The sequence below is a fragment of the Triticum aestivum genome, chromosome 7B, assembly GCF_018294505.1.
Source record: "Triticum aestivum cultivar Chinese Spring chromosome 7B, IWGSC CS RefSeq v2.1, whole genome shotgun sequence".
Classification (NCBI taxonomy): Eukaryota; Viridiplantae; Streptophyta; class Magnoliopsida; order Poales; family Poaceae; genus Triticum; species Triticum aestivum.
The window spans coordinates 111,738,645-111,751,063 of NC_057813.1; positions in this window are offsets into that span (position 1 = coordinate 111,738,645).

Here is a 12,419-nt window from a genome sequence, read left to right on the forward strand (position 1 = left end):
AAATATCTCTTTCTCACACACAAACACAAACTCTGTCTCCCAGGGTCTCATATTTCTCCACTGTTCTCTTGTATGTCGCTCACACACTCTCTCTCTCCCTAGAGATATCTTGCGTTCCCTCATATGTCTCTCTAGCTATCACTCTCGTTGTGAAATATCTTTCTCTCTCGCAGACACAAAACTCCGTCTCTTGGGATCTCATTTCTCTCTGATATTTGTTTGTATGTGACTCACATGCACCCTCTATCTCTCTCACACCCACACACATAACTCATCCTTCTGATCCACTCGACTCCTATCTCTAATGCACACTAGCAAGCATCTTTATCTTTCTATTTATCTGTTTCTTCCTCAACCTTCTTTCTCGCCCTCACTCTTGCTTCCTATCATGCACACTACATATGTCTCTCTCTACATGCAGTCAAGTGCCCTCTTTTTATCTTTCTCTCTCACACACATATATAAATTCAGCCTCTGAACCACCTGGCAGTCATCTCCAACACTCAAACTAGCGGATGTCCCTCTAGATAGCATCTCCATCTCTGTATCTATCTGTAGTTTCTCCGTCAACATTTCTTTCTCGCACAGAGTCTTTCTTCCTATCACCCACACTATATATGTCTCTCGATACATATGCATTTATAGGTTGATCTCTTTTGCACAATCATTGTGCCTCACTCCCTCTGCTCGCCATAGATGCATGCTCCAGCCGACACCACTATGTCTTAAAGACAAAAACACATGCTCAATTGTCGGGCCTTCTTCTGCATCCTCACATGTCGTTGATCTTATGACTTATGTCTTCTTTCTTTTATCTCGATCATGCGCGCGCACACACACACATCCCACGTATACATGTATACCTCTCACACAAGCACGTTCAAGGTCTCTATGTCTCCATACGTAGTTAATTACCCTCAACCCTAACGCCACATCGAATCGTTCTCTTCTTGTGTGCACATAACTTCCGCCTGGATGGGTAAAACACACACTCACACTTAACAATCCCCTTCTAGCTACCCCCCCTCTCACTCTTCCCCTATATCCCCGAAACCAATAAGACCAATCCTTTGTTTAATTCCCGCCTACATGCACCATCGATATATAGTAGTCTTCCTCGGTGTCTCTCGAACAAACACATTCTCTCGATGTCAACTCCTCTCACGCGCACACACCTTCTCTTCCCTCTCTACGGACATTTTCTCTCTCGTTGGTGGTGAGGGAGTCCCGGACTAGGGGGTGTCCGGATAGCCGAGCTATCATGGTCGGCCGGACTCCAAGATTATGAAGATACAAGATTGAAGACTTCGTCCCGTGTCCGGATGGGACTTTCCTTGGCGTGGAAGGCAAGCTTGGCGATACGGATATGTAGATCTCCTACCATTGTAACCGACTTTGTGTAACCCTAGCCCTCTCCGGTGTTTATATAAACCGGATGGCTTTAGTCCATAGGACGAAGAACAATCATACCATAGGCTAGCTTCTAGGGTTTAGCCTCCTTGATCTCGTGGTAGATCTACTCTTGTAACACACATCATCAATATTAATCAAGCAGGACGTAGGGTTTTACCTCCATCAAGAGGGCCCGAACCTGGGTAAAACATCGTGTCCCTTGTCTCCTGTTACCATCCGCCTAGACGCACAGTTCGGGACCCCCTACCCGAGATCCACCGGTTTTGACACCGACATTGGTGCTTTCTTTGAGAGTTCCTCTGTGTCGTCACCATCAGGAAGGATGCCTTTTCCCATCTTTAAAGATGCCACCGTCGTCAAGGGAGCTTTGGTCGCCGGCCAGACTATCCGGCTAGGCGGTTTTCTTATGACCGCCTGTTCGGCCACCGCTCCGACAATGACCTCTCAGGTCATTGAAAGCGATCTTCACGTCGGCTCGGAATTCGCCGAGCAGCTGGATCCGATTGAGCTCTCCTCCGTAAACGAGCTCTTAGATCGCATCGCCGCCCTGGGAGTCGCTACCGACTACGATCAGATTGGGCTCAAAACTGATCTGAGAGAAATTAACTCTCCCCAGGTTACCCACCACGTTGTTGTGGTAGAGGAACAGTGTGGCGACTCTTCTTCTATGTTAAAAACCAACTATGTCCGGATTCCCGATCCCTCCATGCCGGATTCCCGCAGAGGGTTGGACGCTAATCAAATACTAAACCTAAAGTCAGGCATCGGACCAGATTTGTTGGAAAGCATCCACCAAACCAAGCTCCCGAATCCGGAAGCTTCTTGGCCTTTGAGCCTCAGATCGGGCGGGGTTCCGAACTTAATTCCACCCGCCCACCCAAACATAAGCGATCTATCTCAAATACGGCAAGAGCCCGATGAAACAGTACATCATTACTGGGCCAGATTCCTCCTGGTTATGAACGGGATAAAGGACTGCCGTGAAGAAAGCGCGATTTCAATTTTCTGCAACAATTGCACGGACAAGGGAATCATAAACGCCATCAGTCGTCGCGAAGTTACACGCTTCGCCGACCTAGCAACCATTGTACAAAAATACTACACGATGGAGAGCGCCTGGAAAACCGAAACTAGGTTTTGGGACAATCCGGCCCTGAATACAACCCCAGTCCGAAATAAAAGGGTGCGTCATACTCAAGCACCTGGGTTAAAAACCAAAAAGCAAAAAACCCCTAAAGGGTACGGAACCGTACTGGAGGGATGGCTCAACGGACCCTGCAAAATCCACAGTACGAAGGGCGCCACTCCAACACATAGCCTTCGAGCATGTTGGATATTACGGCAGGTGGCCAAAAGTGGCGAAGGCTTTTTAGCCCCGGGCAACCAGCCCAGCAGTACCGGTACGGTATTAACAGTCTTCGAGACTTTCGCATCAAATAACATGCGGAAATGAACAATCCGCAGCCTTGCCGAAGTCTACCAAGTAGCAACAACAAACCATGGAGCGACACAGCTATCACCTTCAATGCCAGCGACGAACCTAAATTCCGAACAGCTAGAGCACCAGCCGCATTGGTCCTCAGTCCGATAGTGGACGGCTTTCATCTTACCAAGGTACTCATGGATGGCGGCAGCGGATTAAACCTCATCTACGAGGAAACCCTTCAAAAAATGGAAATTGACTGGAGCCGCATTGAGCGAAGCAGCACAACCTTCAGGGGAATAATCCCTAGTCGAGAAGTACGCTGCATAGGAAAAATCACACTAGATGTAGTGTTCGGCTCGCCGGACAATTATAGGTCCGAAGAGGTCACATTCCAAGTGGCCCCATTCGGCAGCGGATATCACGCTTTGTTAGGGCGATAGGCATTCACAATCTTCCAAGCTATACCCCATTACGGGTACATGAAGCTCAAAATGCCCGGACCCAATGGAATAATCACTCTCGCCAGTGATCCAGATACAGCACTCCGCACTGAAAATAAGATAGTCGCACTGGCCCTAGAGGCATTATCCGAAGCCCTAGCGGCAGAGGAACTAACTGCGCTGCCCTCCATGATGGATAGGGACGATGTGATACTCGATAAGAGGTGCAAGTCCACCTCTTTTAAACTAGCAGACGAAATAGTCAAATTTCAGGTCCATCCAACGGACCCCACAAAGACGGCATCCATTGGGGCACAATTAAATCCTGATGTAGAAGCCGCACTACGAGAATTCCTTCGGGAAAATTGGGACATTTTTGCCTGGCACCCTTCAGACATGCCAGGAATCCCACGCAGGCTGGCAGAGCACAGCCTAAATATCCTAAAAGGATTCAAGCCAGTGAAACAAGCTCTTCGGCAATTTTCCGAACCCAAAAGACAGGCAATGGGAGAGGAGCTAGCCAAACTCTTCGAAGCCGGATTCATCAGAGATATTAAACATCCGGACTGGCTAGCCAACCTAGTAATGGTACCAAAAAAGGACAAATCCTGGCGCCTTTGCGTCGATTTCAAAGACCTTAACAAGGCCTGTCCAAAGGACCCTTTCCCTCTCCCTCGCATCGACCAAATCATCGATGCTACCGCAGGGCACGATTCATTGTGCTTCCTCGACGCATACTCCGGATACCATCAAATCAAGATGGCAGAAAAAGACCAGGCCGCAACAGCATTCATTACTCCATATGGGCCTTTCTGCTTCAACACAATGCCCTTCGGACTCAAAAACACCGGCGCAACATATCAGCGCATGATTCAGACATGTCTGGCTACCCAGATAGGCAAAACAGTAGAGGCATACCTAGACGATGTGGTCGTCAAGACCAAACACGTCGAAACTCTAGTAGACGACTTGAGGGTGACATTTGACAACCTCCGAGCATATGACATTAAGCTCAACCCGGAAAAATGTGTCTTCGGAGTACCAGCCGGAAAGCTTTTGGGCTTCATTGTATCCGGTAGAGGAATTGAAGCAAACACAGCCAAGATCTGAGCTCTGTCACAATTGGATATCCCAAAAGACCTCAAGCAAATACAAAAACTAACTGGGTGCGTAGCGGCTCTAAGCCGCTTCATCTCCCGTTTGGGAGAAAAGGCTCTGCCCCTCTATCGCCTCCTTCGGCGCACCGAACACTTTGAATGGACGGATGTTGCCACGGCCGGACTCGAAGAAATCAAGGCCATACTGGCAACAAATCCGGTCCTAGCCGCGCCCAACTTGGGAAAACCTATGTTATTATATATCGCAGCAACACATCAAGTTGTCAGCGGGGTACTCGTCGTCGAACGAGAAACAGAAGGGCACAGATTCCCTCTTCAAAAACCAGTGTACTACGTATCCACTGTCTTAACTCCATGCAAGTCCCGGTATCCACATTATCAAAAGATAGCGTATGCAGTGTTCATGGCATCCCGGAAGCTGCGACACTACTTTCAAGAGTGTTCCATAGCGGAGGCCTCCGAAGAACCTCTCAACGATATTATAAACAATCGCGACGCAACGGGCAAGATTGCAAAATGGGCCATTGAGCTCTTACCATTTTACATAACCTACAAACCACGGCGAGCTATAAAGTCGCAAGTTCTGGCTGACTTCGTCGCCGAATGGACCGAAGCCGAACTCCCTAAAGAGTACGGCGCGTACTCCAATTGGATCATGCATTTCGACGGATCCAAAATGTTGGCTGGCTTGGGGGCTGGCGTCGTCTTGACGTCCCCAACTGGAGACACAGTCCAATACGTACTTCAAATAATGTACATGGACTCCAACAACGCAGCCGAATACGAGGCCCTTTTACACGGCCTCTGGATGGCAATCTCCATGGGCATTCAACGCCTAGAGGTGCGCGTGGATTCAAACCTCCCAATATCCCAAGTAAATGGAGACTTTGACGCCAAAGATCTGAAAATGGCAGCTTACCGCAACGCCGTCCTAAAAATGCCAGCTCGGTTCGAAGGACTCGAATTCCACCATGTGGCCCGGGATAATAACCAGGCAGCAGACGTGTTGGCACGCATCGGCGCAAAACGCGAAGCCGTCCCTCCAAACATCTTCCTGGAACGGCTCTTTAAACCATCCGTATTATGGGAAGAGGAGTCCAGAAATAACAATCCGGAGCCAGCTGCCTCACCTAACTCAGACCACTCTGACACAATCGGCGGCTTAGACAATGAAATAACACCTTCAGCCCACGAAATAATGGCAGTAATTGCCCCGTGGACGGAACCATTCCTAGCCTACTTAATTAGGCAGGAACTTCCGAAGACCAAAATGAGGCCCGCTGCATAGTTCGGCGATCTTTAGCCTACAAGGTCCATGAGGGAGAACTTTCTAAAAAAAGCACAACCGGAGTCCTTCAAAGGTGTATCTCCGAAGAGGAAGGGCGAAATCTCCTGGCTGAAATTCACGCCGGACTCGGCGGGCACCACGCTGCAGCCCGGGCCCTTGTAGGCAAGGCCTTCCGTACAGGATTTTATTGGCCGACAGCCCGGGCAGATGCTCACGACTTAGTCCAACGATGCGTTGGTTGCCAGCTCTTTGCTAATCAGAGCCACATGCCACCCACCGCCCTCAAAACTATACCCATCACCTGGCCGTTCGCGGTCTAGGGGCTTGACATGGTTGGACCCCTTAAAGGGGGAACCCACAAGCACAAATGCTTATTGGTCATGGTGGACAAATTCACCAATTGGATTGAGGCCAAGCCGGTTAAAACGGCAGAATCCGGACCTGTGATAGACTTCATATCCGGGGTAGTACACCGTTTTGGCATCCCCCACAGCATCATCACTGATAACGGCACGAATTTCACGGCCGACGTGGTTAAACTCTGGTGCAAAAACATGGGCATCAAGCTCGACTACGCTTCAGTCTATCACCCCCAAACTAACGGTCAAGTTGAGCGAGCAAATGGTCTAATCATGAGCGGCATCAAACCCAGACTAGTGCGGTCCCTCAAGGAATCTAACACGCACTGGGTAGAGGAGCTCGACTCCGTACTCTGGGGGCTGTGGACCACGCCAAACCAAACTACCGGATTCACACCATTTTTCATGGTGTACGGCGCCGAGGCAGTTCTGCCCTGCGATATAATTCATGACTCACCTCGCGTGCGCATGTACGAAGAAAGAGAAGCCGAGTTGGATCGGCAGGACAGTTTGGACGCCTTAGAGGAGGAGCGGGACGTGGCAACAGCTCGTTCCGCATTTTATCAGCAGCAGGCTCGAAGATATCAAAGCAGAGAAGTACGGGCCAAAACTTACAACGTTGGCGAACTTGTTCTACGCCTGTTGGACAAGAAAAAGGACAAACTTAAGCCCAAGGGGGAAGGTCCCTTCATCATCGACCAAGTCCTGACTGGCGGAGCATACCGTCTACGCAACGCATCTGACAACCGACTCGAGCCAAACCCATGGAACGCAGCCCGTCTCCGAAGATTCTACGCCTAACGCCGGACTCAGTGTTCGTCTCACTCCTCCGTCCACCTTTTTACATTTTCACTGTCTCTTGTCCCCCTCCTTCTTCCCACTTTTTTTCAATACCTTTGATAGGCTGGTTTGCGCATGGTTCGCACACACTTGATGTGCTCCTAGCACTCATTATACCTGGGGGCTTCTTTAACAGAAGCTTATTTATACGGGCTTCATGCCCAACACATGTGTTATACTTCCGCATGTACCTTTTATTCACCATTATATGCATCGATATGACTTAAGTTTTGGCCAAGCTAGGTTGCCTGGCTCCTGTGCTTACCCCTACGTTCCCGATTGTTCGGCTAGGAGGTAAAGGGAGCACCTCTGCGATTGTTACTGCCGGGTCAGCCGGATGTGTACCTAAGACTGGGTGAAGCCGAAAGCTAGCGTTCTTAAGAGAATATTCGGTCGGTGACTTGAAAGATGATTTATTACTTACTTATTTATCTGCCCCCGGATGCTTTTTCTGCTATTTTCGCAGTCCGTACATGCACTTTAGGGCATGCCTCCCAGGGAAAGGAACCCTTAACGGAACTATTCTCCCTGGAAGATGTTTCTTACTAACCATGTAATATAACATAGCTAGTTGGGCACTTGTCTGATAAAGCAATTATGACCCCGACGCCTTGTCTCCATGCATGCCCCGGTTCTTTTATAACCGTAAGGGTATTCGGACACACTCCGGACTGTTGGGTCCCGAGGTTGAAGCAAAAAGGTCCGCAAAGACAAACGATCTACAATCCGGCTAGAAGGCATTTTACATGTCATTCTAAATTACATCGTCAAACTGACTGATTGTACTCCTCTTCAATCCCATCTAACAGGCTGTCTAATTTACAGTCCTGTTGGGAATATTTCACGGCCAGCTCTACTTGGTCGTACATCAAGCTCATAGGGATCTCCTTCCCATCAGGCCCCGCAAGCCCGACCTCGGCATTGTGGTTTGGGTCAGCCTTTGGGTACCGCGTCTTCACCATGGCCCAGGCCTCCCTGGCGCCTTGACGGCAGGCTGATATCTTCCACAGATGGAGGCGTCGCCGTGCTCCCTGAAGCTTCTCAGCAAGCCCTCCAAGGCCCTCGGGTAGGGAGACGGAAGGCCATAAGGCCTGAACGATGCCACTCATCGCCTGCCGAACACGTTCGAGCAGTTGCACCAGCTTGTGAAGCTGGTCACCCGTTGAACCGGGCATTTCCTCCGCAGGGCGACCTGTGAGCACACCTAAAGACACATTTCTGTCAATCGACTTCCTCGCCGAATTCTTCTTTTCAAAGGAATTTGCTCAAGCACTTACTATAAATGCCGCGACGAAGCCGCTGATTCTCCTTCACGGAGCCAGACAGCTGGGCCCGAACACCTTTCAGCTCTTCTCCTAGCTGGGTGTGGGCATCTTGGAGCTTGTTCCTCTCCTGCTGCACCTTCATAAGCACCCTCTCGCCGGCCTTTAGCTGACGCAGTAGCTGTTGCTTGTTCGGATCTAGTCCGGCGCCCTCTGCAATATTATTGTCAGATTTACTCACACGCCGCACTTTGTTAACTACTTATCTTTTCGAAGTACGTATTACCAGCTGGGGTCTCTGTGGCTCCCCTGTGGCGGCCAGTGCGGCCTCAAGTTGGGCCTCGCACTCTTGGAGCTCCTGGGACAGGTGGGTATTCTTCTCCGTAAGATCCTGCATAATAAATGATCCTTAAATCAGTTATTTTAACTATTTTAAGTCTCGGGGGCTACTAGCATATATAACTATTAAAATTACTTACCCGTATGTCCTTCACATACTGCTCCGTGGCTCTGCTTAAACCATCTTGAGTAGCACGGAGGTGCGCGTTTCCCGCATCAAAGGCATTCAACGCCTCCAGGGAGAAACACGCGTCACGAAAAACTGTCCGGCGACGCCTGTGATTCATGGCGCTCTCCACCTCAGACCGGGTGGCGGATAGCCTTTCGGCATCCTCCGTTGGAGGAGCATCCGGCTCTTGCCTTGTGTTCGCCTCCACTTCCGGACCACGCGATGGAGCATGGCTGGCGGAGGCTTGATTGGCAACCTCTCCGGACACTGTCCGGCGAGCGCTCTTTCTCCTGGAAAAAGTTATGAGCATTAATATACCTCCTAGGGATCCTTCCCTTAAAAACAACGGTGCGCCGTACCGTTGCGGCGATGTTTCGATTCGCGTCGCACTCCTCTTCCGCCTGCTGGGCCGAACTGACCCTTGCTGGTCAGCCGCCGCAGGTTCGGCTTCCCGCCTTAAAGGCACCTCCTGCGATGCACCATCAGTATAGGATGGTCAGAATTGAGCACGGATCAGATGATGGTGTCAAGACCTCGGTCATAGTCACCTGGGAGGCCAGAAACAAACCGGGGTAGTCAGCCGTAATGGCGACTAGGGCATTGTCCATGCTAAGTTGGTGGAACACCCCGTCAATTAGCTCCACCTTTATGTCCGGATCCTCTTCGGAGGTCGGATCAAGGGATCGTTCCGGATCCTCGGGCTGTGGAGTTAGGCTTTGTATGCCCTCCATGTCCCGGCGCAGCTCCTGCGTCGAAATCACAAAGTAAGATACTTGACTTTGGAAGTATGGATCGGGTAGATAAACGTCCGCTTACCCAGCTCCGAGGGTTATTCATGGAGAATCCGTTCAATGGATTCGTGCGGAGAAAGTCCTCCTCCTCCCCCTTGTACAAGCCGGACAGGATCTTTGCCAGATCGGCTGCCGAGCCCGGCCCTCTACGGCCATGACGGGTGGCGTCGTCTTCCCCGTTGAAATCCCACATAGGGTGGCCCCTATATTGGAGTGGCTGCACCCCTCGCATAATGCACATGGCCATGATTCCAATCATGGTCAATCCGGAGTGGGCCAGTAACCTAATCTGGCCCATCAGAATATGGACGCTCCTATCATCCTCCCGTTGAGGGCTCCGCGGGCGCCAACTCAGGCGTTTCTTCAAGGGAGCATTGCTGAACTCCGGGAGGCCGATCCAAACTAGATCCGGCAGAGGGGCGTCCACCATGTAGAACCATTCCGAAGGCCAGTCTTCGGACGCCTTCTTCGGGGTGCCGGATAGATATCCGGTCCCGGCGATGCGCCATATTTCGGCTCCGCCCACTTGATATATCGACCCCTCATAAGAACGGGGTACGAGGCAAAACAATCTCTTCCATAGCGCAAAATGGGGCTCGATGCCCAGGAACAGCTCGCAAAGAGCTACAAAGCCCGCAATGTGCAAAATGGAGGCAGGCGTGAGGTGGTGAAGCTGGAGTCCGTAGAACTCCAGGAGCCCCCGGAGAAACGGATGTATGGGAAATCCGAGTCCCCTTATTAGATAAGGGACGAAGCATACCCGCTCTCCTTTGGAAGGGTTGGGGACGCTCTCCGCCTGCTTTCCACCCTTGAAGGTGGCCAGTCCGGCTCGAACCGGAACCATGAAAGCTGGGGGAAGATATCCCTCGGTTTGGAGCGCCACTAGCTCGCTATGTGGAACTGAGCATCTCCCCCAATCTTCGTGCTTAGGGCTGGGAGCGCGAGAGGAGGAGCCGCGTCGACTATCCATGATAGAATGGATTTTTGTCAGAGGCGCTTCGATGAGAACTTGCAGATGGAGGATGGTGTGAGCTGGATCTAGATCCTCGCCTCTCTTATAGGCGGCTCGTTCGCATGGCTAGGGGGTAAAATGTAAAAATACCCTAGCTTTTCGCATTCATACGACACGTGGAAGAAGGCCATTATTGGGCGTAGAAGCCAAGGAGCGCAACATTTATAAGGAAGCCGGACACTATTCAACAGGAACATGAAGTTTGAAGGAGAACCCGCCTTGCAACACCGAAGACAGTATACGCGCCGGACTCGTCGTCGCTGAAGCCCGATTCGGGGGCTACTGAGGGAGTCCCGGACTAGGCGGTGTCCGGATAGCCGAACTATCATGGTCGGCCGGACTCCAAGATTATGAAGATACAAGATTGAAGACTTCGTCCCGTGTCTGGATGGGACTTTCCTTGGCGTGGAGGGCAAGCTTGGCGATACAGATATGTAGATCTCCTACCATTGTAACCGACTTTGTGTAACCCTAGCCCTCTCCGGTGTCTATATAAACCGGATGGCTTTAGTCCATAGGACGAAGAACAATCATACCATAGGCTAGCTTCTAGGGTTTAGCCTCCTTGATCTCGTGGTAGATCTACTCCTGTAACACACATCATCAATATTAATCAAGCAGGACGTAGGGTTTTACCTCCATCAAGAGGGCCCGAACCTGGGTAAAACATCATGTCCCTTGTCTCCTGTTACCATCCGCCTAGACGCACAGTTCGGGACCCCCTACCCGAGATCCGCCGGTTTTGACACCGACAGGTGGCCTCTGCCATACACATCACCTCTCTATGATGAAGCCATGCACACTTAAATTACATCCGCCAATGAGGACCCCGCGACACACACACACACGCACACACACACGCACACGCACACGCACCCACCCACCCACACACACACACAGAGAGACCCCATCACACACACACACACACACACACACACTAAGACTCCATCTCTCTCTCTCTCACACACACACGCACACACACACACACTAAGACTCCATCTCACACACACATTCTCTAGGCGGAGCATTTGTTCCTACCACCCTTCATCAAACCTTACCCGTATGATAAACAATCACCTTAATTTACTTGTATAACATGGACAAATTCCACTTTACTTTAGTAGTTAGCAAACTTATCATCTGCACCCTTAATAAAAACCGAGTTGGCGATGATGGTGTGCCTGTCATCTTGTAATATAGACTATCTAATCTATATCTGACGGATGGAAAGAAAACTATGATAATTTTACAAAAGATACCCGCACCTCTCTCCACATCCTTATCTCCCACAACCTCGTTGTTGAGCAATTAAAAAAGGAAGTCTCTGGAACAATCTAGCATGGTGGTCGCTGCCGCCTGTCGGGGCCGTCCATCCCCATGCCTCCTCCCATTCCGACCACCAGTCACCACCACGCTCCACTCCTCCTCACCTTATCTCTCATCTTTTATTTTTCGATGCCATTCTCGAGATACTAGTTTTCTGATAAAATTCTCGAGATATCATTAGTTTTTACACATGGGATTACTCATGCGTGGGTCAATCACAACAGGTGTTTTGTAAAAAAATGAATATTTATGTTCCATGCAATGCACGAGCATCTTGCTTGTAATTATATAACGCAAATCACGAGCAGGAAGTGACATTTTTTTACACAACCATGTTAACATGGCCACATAAATCACTAGCTAAAGTAAATAACATTATACTTATATCCCGATGCAAAAGTTTGAGTACATGTCGGAAGAGTAGAGTCACACACACGCACTCTGTCTCTCAGAATCTCTCTCTCTCTCTCACACACACACACCAGTTACGTGATGCCCACTTAAGCAAACACGTATGTTACAATTTGTGCACCCGCGGGTACACGTGATGCTACGCATTTATTTAAGCCGGACGGCGAACCCAAACATTAGTTGCATTCATTCCCCTCCCGCCGCCTCTTCTCTAGTCGCCATCGC